Source organism: Lissotriton helveticus, chromosome 6 (genome assembly GCF_964261635.1).
Source record: "Lissotriton helveticus chromosome 6, aLisHel1.1, whole genome shotgun sequence".
Lineage (NCBI taxonomy): Eukaryota > Metazoa > Chordata > Amphibia > Caudata > Salamandridae > Lissotriton > Lissotriton helveticus.
Window position 1 is genome coordinate 707264956 of NC_136067.1, and position 20789 is coordinate 707285744.

The following is a 20789-nucleotide window of genomic DNA, read 5'->3' on the forward strand; positions in this document are numbered from 1 at the left end:
AGCGACCACCGCTAGGGGAGACAATGCTGCACAATCGTTGCTAAGTGTGCAATCTGCAGCTCATATGCCACGAACGGAATATGCTACTTACCAGTATGCATCTGTTCTTGGCATGTAGAGCTGCAGAGTTGTACACGCCCTCCCGCCTCCCGGGACTTGTATCCGTTCCAGTACTCATCTTACTTAGATGCACACGCATGGACATCCTTTCTCTTTACTTCTACTAACTCCATCATGGCGAAAAACAATCTGAGGATGGAGTCGATGACCATGCGCAGTATTGTCCAAGGGAGGAGTCGCCTATCTCGTGACCACAAAGACTTCTTCCAAGAAGACAACAACCTGCAATCATCCGAGCCCAACGCCAGGTGGCGATCTATTGCTAAGTGTACAACTCTGCAGCTCTACATGCCAAGAACAGATGCATACTGGTAAGTAGCATATTCCATATATATATATATGTATGTGTATATATATGTATGTATATATGTATGTATGTATATATATATATGTGTGTGTGTTTGTGTATATATTTGTGTGTGTGTGTATGTATATGTGTATATATTCACTGAAAAAACCATAGGTTTCAGGCCTTATATAGTTAGGAATTAGCATTTAAAAAACCAGTTAAAATTCACTCAAAAAGCCAGGTTCATCAATGTCAAAGTCTGCGATTTCTAAATTGCGAGAAAAAGCGAATCGCAATTTAGAAATCGCAGAATGGCATTCATGAAAATTTGCGAGGAAAAAAAGCGAATCACAATCGCCGATTGTGAGTTCCCAAAAATCGGAAACAAATCGCTGAATCGACCGATACCCGTGTTGAAATTGCGATCTCGCAATTACCGAAATCGCAAATTGCAATCTCGATAATTGCGAGATTGCAAAAACGGGAAGTCGCATTCTGAGCACAGTGATGACATCACAACCAGGAAGTAGGCAGGTTCCACCCTCATTCAGCAGTGAGAGACTGAGTGGAAGCAGCATTGCCAGAGCTCCCCTCCAGAGTGCCTACAGGTGAAAACCAGGAGACACCCCAGTGCGCAGCATGTCACAGGAAGCTGCAGGTGAAACTTCCACTGGAAGAAAACGGAAAATTTAATTTTCCGAGCAAGAGCTCGAATATTTGATATAGGGAGTCTGCAAGGACCACAATCGCCTCTTTGGTAAAGACTCCAGAAGGGTGCCTGAGGCCGATAAAAGGAGGATTTGGGTGCGCATCCGCGCAAAAGTAAACTCTGGGGGTGACCCAGCGCTCTGTGGATGAGCTGAAAAAACATTGGTACGACCTCAGAGGGCGGGCAAAGGAAAAGATCACAGAGAGGCTGGGGGAGCGTGTTGAGACAGGTGATGGGGAGCCCACTGTCTCACCAAACACACCACTCGAGGACCGATTAGAGGACACCGTTAATCCGCAGGCATGCGTGGGGGTGATCCAGCTGGACTCCTCCCGACCTACCCAAGATACACAAGGTAAGTGCCATGCGACTGCGACCCCCTGTCCCCTAACAATGTCCATGACTCCAGATCATCCCATTTCAAACCCCAGTCATGCAGCCAAAGCACACCACAAAAGCGCTATTGCATTGTGGGACATGTAGTCGGACCACAATTACCATCTAGCCTCATAAAGCCAGACCTGTTTAGTGAGAGTCAATCCTGCAGTGAGTCAGAGAATGGTAGCCTGCATGCATGTAGGAAGCTTAAATGTGGAAGAAACATGTCACTAATCAACGTCCACTTTACATCACAAGTGGCGCAGAAGTCCCCAGTACAGAGAGCGATGCCCTGCAAATTGAGGATATCACAGAGGACGCTGAGGGAGACTTACATCTATCCACACACCCAGGATCATCAGGGCAAGCTGCCGCACCAGCGGTTATTTCACCACCTGCCCCTGTGGACAGTGCCACCTCTGCGCCAACAGGCGCAGCAGTACCACAGCGCGTGACTCAACCACCAGTGGGGCTGCCAACACCAGCAGCAGCACGCCGACAAACCCGCCGCCCTGCGGCTGTGAGGAGCCAGTCAAGCGGACTGGTGAGGGAGCAGCGCAATAACACATCCCGCGCTGGCAGGGGACCAAACGTGCGGCCAGGTGGGCTCTCTATTAAGCGCCGTATGCTCCATGTCCATCAGACACAAGCCCGTCATCTCGCGGCTATACACCTCCAGCTAAACAAGACCGCCAGGAATATTGGTTAGATGTCAGACCGCATGGAGAGGATGACAGCTGCTACGGAGGCCAACACCCAGGCCATGTACAGTCAGCGGAACCTCAACCGGCGCAGACACCGGCAGCTGCTGACCCGCCTGTCAGCATACACGCGGTCCAATTACATTATTGGCAACACGACCTCCCAGCTCACGCGACGCTCCTTGGCCATGCAGGTCCAAATGGTCCAGTGCTGTCAGGATGTCACGAGAGCTCTGGAGCAGGTGACAACAGCAGTACAGGGCATGCAGGCAACTGGCCATGGCCAGGCGGGGGGGGGGGGGTGACGACACTAGTGAGGCTACTTCCAGCCATAGTAGCCAGTCCTTGCCACCAGTGGTAGCAACCCGCCGCAGCAGCAGGCCCTCTGCTGCCTCACGGCCGAATCAGGAGGAGGATGTGGAAAGGAGGTTGGGAGCATCTGCCCGGAGGCGGCATTGAATATTTGAACATTACCATGAGGGGCCATGCTGCTGCTACAAGCATGCCCTCCTCAAGAACATGGGACATATGACGCAATATGTCAATCATGTAACAGTTTGGGGAATCCACACTTTATTGTGCTGTAACGATAACAAATATTCTGTCTAACTTAATCTGACTCATGTCATTATTACTATTGTCATGCATGAGTGAAGTAATGGGTGTGGGGAATGGGTGCACTAGAAATAGTTAATGCTGATTTGGTTACGGCGCCTGTGTCCTTCTGCAGGATTCTCCCCGCGTGCGTGACGCGCATGTGCAGGTGGTCGGTTGTCCCCTTCCGACTCACTGCCAGAGATGTCTACAGGTATCCTGCGCTTGGTAGCAATGTTGTGGAGGATTGCACACACGGCCACGATGCGGCAGCAGACCTCTGGCTCGTATTTGATGGCCCCACCAGTCTTGTGCAGTATGCGGAATCTGCTCATCAAAAGGGCAAATGTCCTCTCAAAGCAAATTCTTGTGCGTATGTGTGCAGCATTGTAACGCCGTTGCTGTGGTGTTGCAGGGTTGAGGTATGGGGTGAGGAGGTACGCACGGAGAGCGTAGCCACTGTCACCTGAATGATAGAAGCAGAGGATGAGTGCCTGTTCTGCACAGCTACATTATCACAGTGTACTATTGTGGGTCATGTGTACTTCCCTAGTAGGTGTCATTCCCCAAAGTCTCCCTTGGCCAGTCGTGTGTGAGTGCCGCTGTGCCGGAATATGAAGGAGTCATGTATGCTCCCCAGGTACTGTGCCACTATGTCTGTGATGATTGTCTTAGCATTGCACACCATCTGGATATTGAGAGAGTAGTAGGACTTGCGGTTGCGATACATGTATTCCGTTTGTGCTGGTGGGCAGATGTGGATGTGGGTACAGTCAATGCATCCTATTACATGTGGAAATTGTGCTACGTTGTAAAATTGTAGCTTGGTGTCATTCAAGTCCTGTTGGCTGGTGGGGAATGAGATGTAGTGGTGTAGCCGGGTCAGCATAGCCTCCAGGAAACTCCTTAGGTAGCGGGACATGGTGGGCTGGGATATCCCCCCCTGCAACAGCGACTATCCCCTGGAAGCTTCCGGAGGCCAGAAGGTGCAGGCTGCACAATACCTGGACATGTGTGGGCACGGCATTGGTCCTCCTTGTTGGGTGCTGCATCAGAGGGTCTAGGTCCCGGATCAGCTTGATGATCATTGCCCCATTCAGGCAGTACTTAGCGTAACTTTGCTCCCTGGTTTGGCCCAGAAGGGTGACCCGCTGGCGAAATATCCGCTCCTCGATCCTACGTCTATTCCGTGCTGCTCGCTGTAGCCTTCGCCGCCTGACCACCATGTAGAGTCCTGACATTGTGAGAGTCTTCATGCTCCAGCTGCATGTCCTTAAGTGTGTTTGGTCAGGCCTGCACCTGTTGGTAGTTTAACGTTTTTTTGAATATTTTTTTTTTTCCTTACTGGTTACCACCTGGTTTGGGTTCTCCTTAAATTGCGCGGCGCAAATAGCGATTTTCGGGTTTTTCGCATTTAGCGATTTTTCATGAATAGCGAGTGCGATTATTTTGCGATTTCGCAAATGAATTCGCAGAATCCTTGGTTTCTCGCAATTTCAGAATCGCTAATGGGCTTCTTCCAGGATTCTGCTAATTTATTTGCGAACTCGCAATTTTTCTTTAGCAAATTTGCTTTTTTGGTAATTTCACTATCATGAATTCCTTTTATTCAAATTGCGATCGCAATTGCTAATTCGCAGCTATTGCGATCGCAATTTGGCTCCATGAATCTAGCTGTATAAGTTTTAGGGGTTGTCGTAAATAAATTATTTACACTATCATAATTTCTATAAATAAATAAAGATCAAAAGGGTCAAGCATAAATGAGGAGCAGAGTCCGTGGTATTAGTCAATGGGCTTTATTGCATTAACTCGAGTTAAGGGAGAGCTCCAGCGCCAAGCGGGCACAGGAGAGTTCTGAGCTTTATTCACAGAGTACAATATTTATACATTCTTTGCATACATAGGGAGGAGCCCTCCAAGCAGAAGGAAAGAAAAAGATATGAGCATGTAGGCGTTCACTGTAATGAGTCATAGGTGGGTGGGTGCATAGAGGGGGCAGCAAGGTCAGCTAAAACTCGCAATGCCTGTTTGCGTAACTTTATCAGACTTCTCCATGAAGGCTGTTTCCTTTCTGTTGGCCAGGGAGGGCCCTGGGTGTCAGAGTGACTAGCATGTCTGGTCTTATCTCTAGCTCGGGCAGCATGCAGATTGCTCTCATCTGTAGAAGTGTTGCTGCTTCATACTAGCAGTTGGTTTGGCCCTTCCTGTCCACCCCTTGTGTAACTGTCTTGGAGGTTTCCCTTGACATGGGCCCCACTTATCTCTGAGAGCCGACAGCAAAACTGGGCCTTATCTCTGCAGAGGGGCTTCTGCTCGCCTCCTGCTCGGGCCGGAATGCAGCTTTATCAGGTCGACCCTTGTTTGACACTGTTAAGACACCCCGGGCTGGGCCTTTTCTCCATGACTGCTCAAAAAAATATCTAATGTGCTGCAGAGAAATGTAACATGTGCCTTTTTCAGGGTCTGGCATGGAGGGGCCTGGTGACAGAGAAATAAGGCCTCTGAATGTGAAGTAATGCAGGGGTTTTTATTCAACATGGCAGATGGTGAGAGGGTAGCGCTTGGGGGCACAAATACATATAAATATGTAAATTTCTTCATTCCCTCCTTGTCCCCAAGCGCACCCCTCTAATACACCTCTATTTTCATCAGGCCGTTAATGTGTTCTTGCAACATGATCTTTTCATTTTTTCTGCTCTGCACATGTGGACGGGGAATGCAGGCAGTGGCGCACAGACCGCAGATGGCCGGGCCGCATTGGATGCAGAGGCAACAACTGAAGATGATAAACAGTATTGATCCTACTACAGTCAACACTTTCCATCCCCATGTTGCTACTAATCCCCACAACCATTCTCCTTTATCCATGTCTAGCTGACTTGACATCTTGTGTAGCTTGGCAATGGCTTGGTATACCGTAGGTGCGTTATTTGGAATAAACACACAACAACTCGTGGAGATCAATCTGCATACACCACCACGGTCAGCCAGAACGATGTCTAAAACAATGGGATTTTGTAGGGTCATGAGTCTGTCCGCGACCACCTCGGCTGTGAGATTAGAGAGGGCACCTGCCGTTGCATCTATTGTGTTTTGCACCACTCGTGTGAGGTGGCGGATGTTCCTGCTGTTTACCATGGGACCCCAAAATGGAATGACTCCGGCAAAGAAGTCTCCCGTCTCCTGCCCTGCTGTATCTTCTGTATCTATGACCCCCCTTCGCCGTCTGTTATAGACAGTCAGAGGCTCAATTTCATGATAGTCCGCAGGGGCAGTGTAGGTGGGGGGAAGGAGAAAAGCAATGTAACAAGTGCCGGACCAGCCCTGCGGGAGCCATGTATAACCTTTATCCCCACATATGAAGTAGGTGCCCTGTGCGGCTATAAGCCGTGTATTGTTTGTTCCATTCAAATTGACTGTGTGATTGCAGATGCTATCACCCATACGTATCTTTCCTTTACTTTGGGCACAAAAAGGGGCTTTCGTTGATGCCACAAAAACAGGTGAAACGGATCTTTTTCTCCTGTCCATATACTGATAATATAACTTATTAGATCTGTTACCGTGGTCAGCATAGGCTTCCTGCTCTAGTGGGGTACCACATGCCCTGTTCTTTTCACCTCGCCAACATAAAATGTATAGGTGATATCTGAGCTGAGACTGCTCTTTTGTATCCGTATTGGCCATATAGGAAGCTTTGTTTGTTTCCCACCAACCGGTACAAGAGCCTTCATAAGAAAAAGGGAGAGTGATGAAAGGCATGCCTTTGGCTACTGTATGGGGAAGAAGACCGCACACCCAGCAGTTGGATGTGTTTATGGCCAGTTGATGCTGTTGTAAAAGGGTGATGAAAGTATTGTTCTTAAATTCATTTCTTCTGTTCTCTAAGTGTACTGGGAGCTCAACATGTGAGTGTACTATGGTGGCGTTCTGTGAGACAGCAGGTGGATAGAGAACATGTAAGAACCAGCCAATACTTATTACCACAATGCTCATAAAAAGTACAATAATCAGAGACACTATACATCTGCTGTGTAATAGCTTGCAGTATTTCTTTCTCATATTTGTCCTTTTTTCTTTACTGTTCACTAGTTTATTCAAGTCAGACATCATGTTCAACCGCTTCACCACCGGGTAGACTTAGACAATCAAACGTCGACTGACCTTCTAGATCTCAGTTTGGAAGTGTACTCTTGCTGGGGAGTCTTTTCCAAAAAGGGGGGCTCAAAGTCTGTACTGTCTTTGTTTTTAGCAAATGTTCCGGTAGTCCCAAAGTATTTTTTACAGTGACTGGCATGCAGCCACCCCTTTCTTCCCTCGACTTTGATGGCAGTCCTCGTCGTCAGCAGTACTAATTTTGGTGCCTTCCACCTGGGGTCCAGAGGGCTCGTCCGGTCGAAATTTCTTATCAGAACCCAGTCCCCTGGGGCTATGGCATGGTCCTCGACCTGGGTGTTGTCAGGGAAGGCAGCGGCAACCTGCGAACGGCAAGAGAGTAGTGCAGACATCAAGGAAGCCAGGTAATCTGTGAGCATAGTACTGTCAACATCAGTTATTCTTTTAGGTATTGGTGTACCCCACATATTCGGTGGTCTTCCAAAGACCACCTCATATGGGGATAGGCCGGTTCTAGAATGAGCTACCATGTGCATGTAAAAGAGGGCAACCGGTAAGGCTACCATCCAATCCACGCCCTTTTCTGCACATACTTTAGCTAATTTTGTTTTGAGGGTCTGGTTATGTCTCTCTACTAGACCTGCTGCTTGGGGATGCCTTACACAATGGAACTTCCAGGTATATCCCAACAGAAGGGACACCTGTTTCATGAGCTCAGAGGAGAAGGGCTGGCCATTGTCTGAGTAAATGACACGTGGCAACCCGTATCTAGGGAAGAACTCCCTCACTAACTGTTTGGCTGTTGTAACTGCAGTATAATCTGGGACTGGGTAAGCTTCTGTCCATCTGGTTAGGGCACACACCACTACCAGGACGTACTTGTGACCTCTACATCTGTCCATTTGAATATAATCCATTTGGAGAACCTCAAAAGGGTGATCAGGGGGATGAAATCCACCCTGTTCCACTGAGATGCCTTTTCCAGGGTTAAATTGGCAACAAATCATGCAAGTCTTCACTTTCTGCTTTGCTGCCGCTCGCAAGTGTTTGTTAAACCAGATATTCTGCAGGCCATCCAACATTCCCTTCTCTCCCAAGTGTGCCGGGCTATGTGCTGTCTCTATTATCACCTGTACCATAGAGTCTGGGAGGAACCATGTCTTTTTGTTTTTAGTCATCCAACCCTGGTCAGTCTGGACCCCTCCTTGTTCAGTCCATTTCTTTATTTCATCTGGAGTGGCATGGGTCTGTATATCTTGTACATCTTTGGAGGGATCCCTGACTGTCATAGTCCTTGTCAGTGGTAATACCTGTGAGTTTGTTATGTCAATTGGAGTCTGAGCTGTCTGTTTAGCAGTTCGGTCTGCCAGGTCATTACCTTGGGAAATGACATCTGTGGCCTTGGTGTGTGCTTTGCATTTCAGGATCGCTATGGCTGTAGGTAGGTGTATTGCTTCTAACAAGGCCTGTATGAGAGGGCCATGCTGTATCTTGGCCCCGTGTGAGGTCAGAAAACCTCTCTCCCTCCATAGTACCCCAAAGTCATGAACTACCCCAAACGCATATTGTGAATCAGTGTAGATGTTAACCCTTAACTGTTTTGCTCATTTACAGGCTTGCGTCAAAGCAATGAGCTCTGCTGCTTGTGCTGACAGGATATCTATTCTTTGTGTCTCTATGATCTCATGGTCAGTAGTTACAGCGTATGCTGCCACTAATTCTCCTGCCCCTGTTCTCATGCATGATCCATCTACATAAAACGTTATGTCAGGGTCTGGGAGTGCAACATCTGTCAAGTCTTGTCTTGGCTTCGTCACTACATTTATTACTTCCACACAGTCATGGGGTGTGGTGTCATCTGTGCTTGAGGGTAAAAGAGTGGCAGGGTTGAGTATGTTACATCTTCTAATCTCTATGTGGGGTTGAAATAGTGTCAGCTCGTATCCTGTCAATCTTGCTACAGTCAGGTGTTGTGTCTGTGTCCTATTCAGGAGAACTTCCACTGCGTGTGGTACTTGTACTGTCAGGGAGTGTCCCAGCACTATCGAGTCACTTTGTCTTATGGCCAAAGCTGTGGCCGCAACAGATTTCAAGCATGCTGGCAAAGCCTGTGCTACAGGGTCCAGTGTACTAGAAAAATAAGCACATGGCTTGTGTTTCCCTGCTTGGTCTTGTGTGAGGACAGATAGTGCTGTTCCATCCTACTCTGTCACGAATAGGGTGAAGTGTTTCTTGTAATCAGGAGTGGCTAAAACTGGCGCTTGACATAATGCCCGTTTTAGTTCCTCAAATGCTAAGGTGTGCTCTGATGTCCAAGGGAGGACGTTAGAGGTGGCTGCCTCCAATGTAGTCAATTGTATGAGTGGCTTGACTATGTGGGCATACTGGGGAATCCATTGTCTGCAATAGGAAGTAAGGCCAATGAATGCACGTACTTCTTTCTGTGTTTTGGGTTGTGAAATGTTGGAAATCAATTTAATTCGTTCTTGTGTCAGCTGCCTACCCTCCTTGGACAGCAAGTGCCCTAAGTAAGCCACTTGCTGTTCACAGAACTGTAACTTCGAAGGGGACACCTTGTGCCCCTTGTCCGCCAGAAAATGAAGGACCGTGAGGGAAGCCTCTTCACAGTCAGTTTCTGATCTTGCTGTGATGAGAATGTCATCCACGTACTGTATTAATGCTGTGTTAGTAGGCATACTAATACTGTCAAGTTGTCTCTTTAATGCCTGACTGTAAACACTTGGGCTTTCTGTAAAGCATTGGGGAGCTCTTGTAAATTTAAAGCTGCGTCCTTTTAAACTGAATCCAAAAAGATATTGACTGTCAGGATGTATTGGAATGCTGAAGAATGCATTCTTCAGGTCAATGACCGTGAAAAATGTTGCCTCAGAATCAATGGCAGTAAATAATGAGGAAATGTCTGGGACCACTGGGTATTGTGGGACCACACATTTGTTCAGTTCTCGAAGGTCAACTACTAGTCTGCAAACTGGGGGTGCTTGAGGGTCTGTGCGTTTAAGAACAGGGAGGACGGGGGAGTTACACACATTTGAGTCTGTCTCCACCACCACCCCCTGTTCAATGAGTTCTTGAATTATTTTTAATAAGGCTGTTTCAGCCTCAGGTGGAATCCTGTACTGTCGTATTCGGGGTAGGACTACTCCTTCCTTAAGAGTGACCTCGTGTGGTGTTATATCCATGTAACCTACGTCAGTCGAACCTTGTGCCCATAGATACTGTGGGACATCCTGAAGTCTGGGATCAAAATGTCTAACCGTGAAATGCCCTTTGAAATCACGCAAAAACAGTCTTACTCCTTCTGGTGAGCAACAGATAACTGCTCCCAGTTCTTTTAGGGTCTTTATACCTAGTAAATTTTCTGGACATGTCTTAGTGAGTAGTAGGTCTGTGGTGCGTGTCAGTGGACCCACCCCTAAAGAGACTGGTTCTGATACTTTGTTGACAATTGGCTTTCCAGAAAATCCCAGGGATATATTCTGTGAGCCCGAGAGAGGTGCCCCTGGGACCTCGTCATGACTGATGGTAGTCCTGCTTGCCCCTGTGTCAATCAGAAACTTTCTATCTTGCCCCAGCAAACGAGCATGTACATAAGGACCCTCTTGGTCCACAGGAACTGGGATAAGGGGCAAGCAATCTTCTCTCTCGAGGCTGTTTCATGAAAAAGATTGGTATTCTGGGTAGTCTGACTGCGTGTACTGATACATTTGAGGTGCAGCGGCAGCGGGCGTCTGGACCTGCGGCGGGGTGGGGACTTGTGTCTGTTGAGTGTTGTACTGTCTGGGTGTATAGGGCCGTTCCTTTGTTTTACCTGTGGCTATATTGTGCTTTAGGACGGGGCATTCCCTTACAAAGTGACCCTGTTGTTTACAATAATTGCAGGTCCCTTTAGTGGGTGCGGTACCATTCTTGTTCGTGTTTGCAGGTACTGTTTGGGCAACTAGCACCTTCATTTTTGTATCCTTCATGCGCTTCTTTTCTTGTTCTTGCTCTTCCCTTATTCTATTTTGGTGGTATTGCAACATCTGTAACATTTGTGAGGGGCTATTTGCTTGCCAAGTGCTCTCAACCTTCAGCACTCTATTCCTAATCTGAGGAAGGGCGTTATCTACCAGTTTGGTCACAAAAAGGTGGGGATAGGCCTCACTACTGTGTTTTAAACCACTGTTGACAGCGAAGCATTTTTCCAACCTAGTGTAGTAATCGCTCGTGTCTTCCTCTGGTTTCTGTTTACAGGCTGAAATTGCATCCCAGTCTTCCTTTTTAGTCGTCAATAGTCTTGGTAAAATTTGTATAAGGAGTTCGGGGAGCCCCTTAATTTTTTCACCAAGGCCATCCCCCGGGGCCCTACCTGCATCTTCAGCTTGCAACTCTGCCCACTTCAACATTTAATCTCCCACATCCCAGTCTTTCTCTTTAAGTTTCTCGTAAATGCCTGCTGGTAACAAGACCTTTAGTAACCTTAGGATATCAGGGTAAGTATAGTCTCCTATGCGGAGTATATCTTTTATTTCTCTGTGAAACCCCCCCGGGTCTTTATCATGGGAAGGTAACAACCTCTTCATTTCCAGTATTTCTAGCTTGGTGAGAGGGGTATAGACATATACCCGCTGGACAGTGCCATCTTGTTTTCTTATGGGGTGGACCTCTCGCAGAGGGTACTGTCCTCTGGGGCGAGGGTCTGGTGTCATTGAGGCGGACAGGAATTGCTCATATTGGAGACGCAAGTCTAATATGGTGTTAATCAGTTCTGGGCCCTGTTCCATCCATCTATCTAGTATTACCTTTTTCAGTATTTTATATAATTTGCCAGGGTGGTGATATTGGCTCTCATACAACGTGATCAAGTGTTGGACCATATAGATGCTGGCCAGGCGTTGTTCGAGTGGTGGGAGGCTCAGGAACATCTGGGCCACTATGTCGGGATTATATACATGATGTTGGGACACCCACTGGGTGGCCGACCGAGCCAACTCCCTCTCATGTGGCGTGAGGGGTGGCTCGTCGTCCATCCAATGGTCTAGGGCTTTTTCAGTTGTTTGGAACAAATCCTCAGGAGAGATGTTTGTTTCCTTGTTTTCTGAGGTCGATGGTGTTTGGCGCCATTACAGTGCCGTGCTATGCCCAGAAAATTCATTTTGTCTGGCGTCTCGTTATTATCCCCTTCCTCTGACACACTATCCCTGCCTTCCTTCTCGGCGTTGCGTATTGCTAGTATTTTCTTTTTAATCTTATTCGTCATCGCTTCTGTCTGCGCTACCTTATCATGTTTACCGTCATTGATGCTGTCGCTCCACTCTATTAAACTAACCTCCACGTCCCCATCACCCTCATCACGTTCCCTGATCAGACAGTTGACAATAAAACGGAGGATGTTGTTCTTAGCTTTTACTTTTCTATTTTCCATAGCTTGAGCTACGCATTCATGGTTCCGTCCTGTTCTGATGAACTCATACAAGGCATCTAAATGTGTATTCATATCAGGCAGTTCATCTAGCTCTGTGATGGCTTGCCTTACTCGTATTGATATGGCGCGCATTGGACCAGTATTACCTGGCTGTAAATCATATATACATCTAGGGAGTTCAACGTTATCCCCCCCCCCTTCCGCACCCCCGGAACCCTGTTGTTGGTCCTGGACTGGCTGGGGCGCGGCCTCTGGTGGGAGCGGGGGAAATGGTGCGTCTATGTAGGCTGGGGGTGGCTCTGCTAGGTAGGCGGAAAGGAACGCCTCTGGTGCCGTTGGTTTAATTTTAAGGGGTACATTTTGGGGAACTTCCTCTGCAATCTCCTCTGAGAGTACAGGGTAGATACCAGCAACAAGAGCATTTCTTTCCCTATCCATTTGTTCCACTCGAACTTGTTCACCCTCTTCTAGTAACTCTTTTTCTTTTGCCTGTTCTGACATTTGCCTGCTTTTCTCGGCTTTGTTAAGTTCTTTCAGGGCCCTCCTATTAGCCTCTTTGCGCCATAATTCAATGGCCTCTTTCTGCGAGGGCCTCGACTTCCTTTTGCATAGTTGTTCCTCTACTCTCATAATACATTCTGAATCCCATGTGCCGGTCGCAGGCCATCTATGCACCGTCTCTAGATCCTTTGTGTAATCTACCCAGAGGTCTAAATAGAGAATAGCTCTGATGCCATGTTTGTTATACATAAAATGGCCGGGAGTATATCTTGGCGGGACATTAACTGCCTCTTCTAATATTCCCTTTTTAGTGCCTATTTTACGCAATTTTGAAAACAACGGCACGCTGGAACCTAACTAAAACAATTTCAAACTCAAAACATATACAACATATACTTATGTACTGGAATACAGTACAACCATACCGGTCTCGTGAAGGAGACACGTCTTTACCGTGTTTATTAAATGAACCCGTCTTTATGCGTTCTCAGTGGTACTCACCGGGAAGCAGAACTTGAAGACCTGGTCATCGGACGCTTGACACTTGCGCAGGAATGGCGGACCTCTGAAGACCTCGGACTCGGCTCTCTCACGGGTTGGGCTCTGGGTCAGGACGCTCCGCAATCTTCCTCACCGCCTCGTGTGGATGTCTGGTCGCAGTCCGCCTCCTCCGTGGGCCTGAGGGAGTTGGCGGGAAGTCCCGCTGGCGTGTACACTTGAAGTCCGTCTAGGCTGTAGAAGGGGGCAGGGGCCGGACCTACACGTGGGGAAGGGGATGCGTCCCTATTCGGGCGCCAGATTATGTCGTAAATAAATTATTTACACTATCATAATTTCTATAAATAAATAAAGATCAAAAGAGTCAAGCATAAATGAGGAGCAGAGTCCGTGGTATTAGTCAATGGGCTTTATTGGGAAACAACCGTTACATCGCAACTTTTACAACGCACTTCTATTACAACGCAGCTTTTACAACGCTGGATCCATTACATCGCATGTCTTTACAACACATGACATTACATAGCAGATGCTATTACAACGCATGTTATTACAACGTAAGTATAAGTAAGTATATAATTTTTTTGAATTTTATTTAATATTATTAAATTAATTTAAATAATATTATGAATAAAAAAAATATTAATTTGTTTTTTTATATTATAAATTAAATATATTGATTTAAGTAATTTTTAAAAATAAGTATGAGTATAAGAGTATATGTTTTGGGGTACTGAGGTATACGTTTTGGGGTGTTTGGGTATTTTTAGGTTTCAGGGCTGGGTTTGGGTTTTGGGGTACAGGGGTATTTTTAGGTTTTAGGGCAGGGTTTGGGGTTTTGGGATACAGGGGTATTTTTAGGTTTCAGGGCTGGGTTTGGGTTTTGGGGTACAGGGTTATTTTTAGGTTTTAGGACTGGGTTTGGGTTTTAGGGTACAGGGGTATTTTTAGGTTTCAGGGCTGGGTTTGGGTTTTGGGGTACAGGGGTATTTTTAGGTTTCAGGGCTGGGTTTGGGGGTACAGGGGTATTTTTAGGTTTTAGGACTGGGTTTGGGTTTTGGGGTACAGGGGTATTTTTAGGTTTCAGGACTGGGTTTGGTTTTTGGGGTACAGGGGTATTTTTAGGTTTTAGGTTTGGGTTTTGGGGTACAGGGGTATTTTTAGGTTTCAGGGCTGGGTTTGGTTTTTGGGGTACAGGGGTATTTTTAGGTTTTAGGGCTGGGTTTGGGTTTTGGGGTACAGGGGTATTAGGTTTTAGGGCTGGTTTTGGGGTACAGGGGTATTTTTAGGTTTTAGGGCTGGGTTTGGGTTTTGGGGTACAGGGGTATTTTTAGGTTTTAGGGCTGGGTTTGGGTTTTGGAGTACAGGGGTATTTTTAGGTTTCAGGGCTGGGTATGGTTTTTGGGGTACAGGGGTATTTTTAGGTTTCAGGGCTGGGTTTGGTTTTTGGGGTACAGGGGTATTTTTAGGTTTCAGGTCTGGGTTTGGTTTTTGGGATACAGGGGTATTTTTAGGTTTTAGGGCTGGGTTTGGTTTTTGGGATACAGGGGTATTTTTAGGTTTCAGGGCTGGGTTTGGTTTTTGGGGTACAGGGGTATTTTAAGGGTTCAGGGCTAGGTTTGGGTTTTGAGGTACAGGGGTATTTTTTGGGTTTTTTAAAAAACGATTTTAAATTAATTATATTAAAATAATTAAATAAAAATAATTAAATTAAATAAATTAAATTAATAATAATTTTAAAATTAATTAAATTAAATTAATTAAATTAGATTAATTACAATTTTTTTTAAAAGATATACTTACCTATACTTACATTGTAATGGCATGCGTTGTAATAGCATCTGCTATGTAATGTCATGCGTTGTAATGCCATGCGATGTAATGGATCCTGCGTTGTAAAAAATGCGTTGTAACAGAATGCGTTGGAATATCTCGCGTTGTAACGTCATACATCCGGCTTTATTGCATTAACTCGAGTTAAGGGAGAGCTCCAGCACCAAGCGGGCGCACAGGAGAGTTCTGAGCTTTATTCACAGAGTACAATATTTATACATTCTTTGCATACATAGGGAGGAGCCCTCCAAGCAGAAGGAAAGAAAAAGATATGAGCATGTAGGCGTTCACTGTAATGAGTCATAGGTGGGTGGGTGCATAGAGGGGGCAGCAAGGTCAGCTAAAACTCGCAATGCCTGTTTGCGTAACTTTATCAGACTTCTCCATGAAGGCTGTTTCCTTTCTGTTGGCCAGGGAGGGCCCTGGGTGTCAGAGTGACTAGCATGTCTGGTCTTATCTCTAGCTCGGGGCAGCATGCAGATTGCTCTCATCTGTAGAAGTGTTGCTGCTTCATACTAGCAGTTGGTTTGGCCCTTCCTGTCCACCCCTTGTGTAACTGTCTTGGAGGTTTCCCTTGACATGGGCCCCACTTATCTCTGAGAGCCGACAGCAAAACTGGGCCTTATCTCTGCAGAGGGGCTTCTGCTCGCCTCCTGCTCGGGCCGGAATGCAGCTTTATCAGGTCGACCCTTGTTTGACACTGTTAAGACACCCCGGGCTGGGCCTTTTCTCCGTGACTGCTCAAAAAAATATCTAATGTGCTGCAGAGAAATGTAACGTGTGCCTTTTTCAGGGTCTGGCATGGAGGGGCCTGGTGACAGAGAAATAAGGCCTCTGAATGTGAAGTAATGCAGGGGTTTTTATTCAACATGGCAGATGGTGAGAGGGTAGCGCTTGGGGGCACAAATACATATAAATATGTAATTTTCTTCAGGGTGTTATAGTTAGCTGGACATTTCACTCATACAAAACCATTGAAATTGCTCCTATATAGTTAGTTGTACTAACTATATTTCGCGCACCCGCAATTCACTGCTGATGTCACATATTACATCATTCATGACATGGTCAGTGACATCACTGATGACATCTCAGATGACATCACTGATGACATCATCCAGTGAATGTGGTTTGCTTCGTTATTTAAATATGCATTATATATATAGCAATGTGCATTGAAGAATGAGTGGATATATAAAAATAAATATTTGGATGGAGGATTTAGTAGCAGTGTAATTGACTGTTTACTTGACCAATTTATAGTGTCTCACTAAATATAGTGGATAGTGACTAAACTGTTTGAATATCTGTATCACTTTGTCAGTTGTTGTGTAAACTGGTTCTCCAGTTGGTTACTAGCTATGTGAAAGTCTGTATTAGTTATTGATTAGTTAACTGAGTATTTGTATGGGAGAGTGAATGTGTGTGTTGTTCGGTGGGGGGTGTGACTGCCCAAAGATGTGTGAAAAGTTGATTCACTAGATATATGAAGTTAAAACTACATGTTCTAACAGTTGTTTGGGTGAGTGAATATCTTTATGAGTTTGGTGATGAGCAAATATATTTCTCAATGGTACATGTCCAACAAACTAGAAAAATAAAAGGCAGTGTATGTGTCAGTTGTATATTAATAAGTATACATAAGACTCAATGATTGTGTGAGTGACTGTATGGATAACTTTATACTTGTAATAATGATTTTATAATTCACTAAGTATGACTTACTATCTAAATGAATAGATGAAGTTGTGTTTGTATAAGTATGTAGCTAAGTAAATATGTAAGTATGATCCATTGTTTGCATAAGTGAGTAGGATGACTTCATATGTGAATAGGATGTGTGCTGGTGTGTAATGTCGATTTAGGTGTATAAGTATTTTTGATAGTGTTCTATTGTTCATTGACAGCATGTATGAGTGAATCTACAGGTAAGTGATTAGATGTGTGTATACATCTAAAATCACTGAGTGGGTTTTTAGATACTTGTATTGCTGTAACAATGGATTCAAATATGATACTCTATTTTACAAAGAGTGATGAAAGATTTTACTAGTGTATGAAAAGGTGTATGTGATTGTCACGTGGATGATATCAGTGATGTCATCAGTGATGTCATTTGAGATGTCATCAGTGATGTCACTGACCATGTCATGAATGATGTAATATGTGACATCATCAGCAGTGGATTGCGGGTGCGCGAAATATAGTTAGTACAACTAACTATATAGGAGCAATTTCAATGGTTTTGTATGAGTGAAATGTCCAGCTAACTATAACGCCCCTAAAACTTATAGTTTTTTGAGTGAATTTTAAAGGGTTTTTAAATGCTAATTCCTAACTATATAAGGCCTGAAACCTATATTTTTTCAGTGAATTTCAAAGTTTTTTTTAATGCGAATTCCTAACTATATAAGACCTGAAAGCCCACCAGGAATCTCCAGTATGCGCCAGGGGACTGCATTGCAGAGAGGTGTAATGAAGTCACGCCCCTTTTTACACCTCTCTGCAACGCAGCCCCCGTGCATGTTTGAAGAGGGAGAACTAATTCCCCTTGCATACTGGGGGCCCCTGGGGGCCAACTAGCCCATCTTGAACCTCCAGTATGCGCCGGGGGGCTGCATTGCAGAGGTGTAATGAGGCTATGTCCCTTGTTACACCTCTCTGCAACGCAGCCCCCTGACTTTTCTTGAGAAACATTTAGATTTGGATTATCATGCCCTATACTTTGGAATTTTTGAAAGACTGACTTTGAGAATGCCATAAATTACTCAAGTCTGGCCGAATTGTGTGGTTAAAATTGATACCTAGTCACTTTGAATAAGAATGTACTTACGTCTCGTCTAACATTTGGAAGAAATATCTAGTTATATGACAACAGGATACCGACATAACTTGAAGGAAATAAGAACGCCCTGAAGAAGTTCTGTTGTACAGAACAAAACGCGTCAGCTGGCTGTGGTACATAAACTTAAGGAAAATAAAAGCATTTGAATATACACCAAGATTCAGCGCTTCAATAAGGACTCTAAGTGATATGATTTGATTGGACTCATTGTGCAAGTGGTGCTGTGCCAAACTTTGGAATATATATACTGGAAAACCATAGTGTACAGGTAAGTAACTTGCTTTTTCTGTTTCCTAAAGCTGAAAATATATTCCAACAGAAATGTTACTAGAAAACTAATGACATCGGGAAAAAAAACATTCACAAACTTTGAATTTTTCATTTTTTTAAGTAAACAGTCATACAGGCTGCAACACTCCTAGGTTGACAAACGGACACTGCGTCTTTAAGGCTTTCAAACACTTCAGGGTCCCATCTTGCCCTGTAGGTGGTAGTTACATCAGTTCTGTTTTCTGATGAGGATCTTGGCCCACAGGGCACTGCCTTTCTTGGCTTTTTTCCTTGAAAACGTTTACAAATCTTCACTAAACCTACTCTAAATGCCTTTTGACTTCCATAGTCATTTTGTGACAGTAAATGTGTTTTCTTTACAATGCTACTTCTTTCTACAAAGTGTCTGGCCTGTGAGAGAAAAAGCGCTAAAACCGATCCTCAAGATCAATGTATACTTTGCCTTCCAGGTATCCACCTCTTTGGCAAATGGAAGCACTGCAGGACTTTTTACAGGCGCACCCTTGGGACAGTGAGAAGATTAGTTTTTATAGGAAGGAAAAGCAGCGCAAGCAGCAAGATTCCCTGTGGGGCATATCTGAGAGGTCTGAAGAGTAAGGAGATGGTCATCCCTCTACCAGTACTCCATCTCTGAGGGTCCCCCCTCAGAGGGAGTTCCATAAGGAGATAACATCACAGAAAACAAAGCTGCTACTGGTTGATGCAGAGGACTTCAATGTTGAGACAAGATACTGCCCGACCTGTTAACTTTTGAAGGCTGGGACAGCATTGAAATAGTGTGAGGTCTAGACATTTGACATCCAGGGTCACTGCATCTTTGTCTTCCTTTAAGAAGTGTGCTGAATGGCTCAGGTTGATAAAGGCAAGAAGGTTGTCAACATACTCAAACTCTTGAGCACTCCAAGGCCTCTTCACATTCCCAGCCATTGTTTACAGTGATCATAAAGGATTCTTCAGCTCTGCAACCCAAGCCTCTCCAGCCTCCCAACACCTCCTCCTCCTGCGACATCTCTTCCAACAGCACCACCTCCTCAGCTCAGGTCGCAAATATTCATTGAGATTTCAACCAACAGTGACCTCTGGGGCTCAACTTTCTGCAAGACCAATTTGGGCACTAAGGAGGTCTAATATACCTTCACCTTTTCAGATTTTGTTACAGATGTAGAGCACTATCGAGTTCCCAACATCTCTCACTGCACCAGACATACTTCCTCTTCAAGGCTTTTCTCTACAAGTAGACCTCAGTCTAGGTTATTCTCACCTTCTTCACGGTCTTCAACATCTGGGGCGGAAAGGTATTCCCAACCCTCCTCCTGCTGAATGTCTGTTTGATATCAACACTTTTCAGGAGGTTCTCATCAAAGGGGCAATTAAGTTAACTATTCCTCTGCCAGTGCAGACAGCATCCACTTCAGTGATATTTGAAACACTTCACCAAAAGTCATTCACCAGTGCTCTTCTGACACTGGTTCCAACTGTGATGTTATTATTGACACTGGTCTCAACTTAAGCATCTCCTTCCAGACTGCAGAAGAATTATAGTTCATCTAATCAGGACCCACTGTTTTTGTGAATGGGCCATTCTCGTGGTTCCTCTGGTATGCCTATCACATGTTTCATTTCATTTTCCTTACTGTTATAGAGTTGGAAGCTTAAATATTTGTGAACAGAATATTTTTTACACTATTGTAAGTTTATATGGAGTTTTTGATGAATTGCTTTTCCTCAGCTCGTTTTTGAAAGTGCTAACATACAAAGCAAATGTTGCCTATTCATAGGAATTTCGTTATTTAGCTTTTTTGGGGAGTTTTTTTCTCCACTCTTAAGTGTTACAGAATCCTTTGATTGGGTGGGACAATTCACTGTTTATGATTTTAAAGAAGATTCCCTTGACAGAAAATTTGTATTGCAGAAGAGTCACATTTTCTTTCGCCCCTCCTATGTTCACAGGTCAGGTGCATAGCAGTGTTATTCCACAAGCTTTCCCCAGACATTGTAGCCTAAAGTAGCAGTTGCTGCTCTATAGTACTTCTAGTTTTGGTTCTTCAGTTTTCTCCTGCACAATGATTAGCCAACCAAGAACAGTGGCTGGGGTATTTCTCTGGTGACAAAACCTGGCCATTCAGAGCAGCTGCACCTCTGGAAAGCAGTGTGCATCTCCAGCCTGTGAATGGATTACCAGTGTAGATAATATGATCTGTAAAAAAGCTGTGACTTTACCTGCACATTGTTTGTCTGGAAGATAATGCCATTTTGTACCTCTGAAATTTGCACAATGGCACCAGTTAATTGGGGGAAATAGTCTAACCACAGCTAGTTACACATATGTCCATGGTGGACAAATCACTCTCTTCGTGATATGTCTAAAGGACAGACTGTTGGTCTTAGACTCACTTCTGGATAGAATCAGTATACTGATATTTCCTCAAGCTGTGATGTTGGTGGTCCTTTTAATCTGCTAAACAGGACCAGGCTTTTAAACAACT

General features: G+C 45.0%; 1 protein-coding gene across 3 annotated transcripts in view; it reads left to right on the top strand.

Annotated features, from left to right (window-relative positions):
* The window catches only part of ZNF292 (zinc finger protein 292), a 670886-nt gene that overhangs the window by 622839 nt on the left and 27258 nt on the right, over positions 1-20789 (top strand). The window contains exon 1 of one of the 3 annotated variants that reach the window (XM_078648179.1): positions 18852-19901. The exons of the other annotated variants lie outside the window; for them this stretch is intronic. The gene's annotated coding sequence lies outside the window, so the exon portion shown is untranslated. Of the gene's footprint in view, positions 1-18851; positions 19902-20789 lie in introns of those variants that run through there. 3 annotated transcript variants of the gene reach the window in all.